At 31.0% G+C, this 1252-nt stretch overlaps 2 long non-coding RNA genes across 3 annotated transcripts in view; one reads left to right on the top strand and one right to left on the bottom strand.

The window, feature by feature from the left end:
• The window catches only part of LOC128249289 (uncharacterized), a 210394-nt gene that overhangs the window by 116342 nt on the left and 92800 nt on the right, over positions 1-1252 (top strand). The window lies entirely within an intron of this gene.
• Positions 217-1252, bottom strand: part of LOC128249290 (uncharacterized) — a 34698-nt gene continuing 33662 nt past the window's right edge. The window contains exon 3 of the long non-coding RNA XR_008265382.1: positions 217-444. This is a non-coding gene — a long non-coding RNA (uncharacterized LOC128249290). The remainder of the gene's footprint in view (positions 445-1252) is intronic.

Raw genomic sequence — 1252 nt, 5'->3', positions numbered from 1 at the left:
GGAGATTATACATACATTTTAACACCTTACCGTATACTTACATATATACACAATTCTATACATCGTTCTAAAACAACGGGATTACTAAAGGAAGACCAGAATTTAAGGGAAGAGAAAACTAAAAGGTCTCATGATATTCATTGAAGGATTTTATTTCAGATATTCTCATTTTAAAAATCATCCCTGGTTAATCGTTGAGAGGACGTTGGTGTTGCCTTGGAGGAGATTTGTGCTCTCTGAGTGCTCTTCTTCTTATTATTATTACGACTGTTGATGCGGTTGTTATTGTTGTTGATGTTTTGCTGTGATTTTCTAACATTGAAACAACGCCGGAAATTTGGCAGGCGGATTGTTAATTGATTATATACACACAGTGCGAGATGGATATTTCATTTACCGATTCCGAAATAATAAACAGTAAAGTTGACTTCGGCGGGATTCGAACTTCAATTATGAGAAAAGATTTTATTATTGTCGACAAAAGTATATTATATATGTACGTGATATATTATTCATGACATTATAAATATGATACATAATATTACACATGAATGTGTTAAACAATATTACCTTACACATTATAAACGAATGTGTTATGTCTTGTATATCTAAAGCAAAATGTATTATATCTTGCATATAACATATTATGCATGCCTATATTCATGAGGAATATGTTAGATACTGCTTAACTTTGTTCGTTATATCAACCAGCTATGTAACATTTTATCACATTACTCGTTTATGTATTACATGTTATAAATAGCATATGCTATACACGTGTTAGATCATGAATATTAAATATATATGATATAATAATCACCGAAGTGGGATATTATACATGAATTACAACTCATCAGGAAAGCCGCAACACAGTCGCTTGGCACGCTAGAAATAAAATAAAAAAACTAAATCTCGCTCAAATTAGAAACCCACTTCTCTAAAATCTGACGTATTAGACAAAGTAGTCCAGGATAAAAAATCACGATGGACGGGATGGCCACGGCCGAAAATATTTTAATCACAGGTTTGTCTGAGCTGGGAATAAACAGCAGCAACACTAACATGATAAAGGAATGTGTTTTATCCATAAATTTGATAGAGTACGTTGGTGTATATGTGAATCAGTAATGTATGCGCATTTTGTTAAAATGAAAATCGTCTTCATGTATATACACACTATATACATATTTATGTACACACACGCACTACATATATATATATATATATATATATATATATATATATATATATA

This window comes from Octopus bimaculoides, chromosome 1 (assembly GCF_001194135.2).
Source record: "Octopus bimaculoides isolate UCB-OBI-ISO-001 chromosome 1, ASM119413v2, whole genome shotgun sequence".
Classification (NCBI taxonomy): Eukaryota; Metazoa; Mollusca; class Cephalopoda; order Octopoda; family Octopodidae; genus Octopus; species Octopus bimaculoides.
Note: the sequence above shows the minus strand (reverse complement) of the source record. Positions and strands in the feature narration are given on the sequence as shown.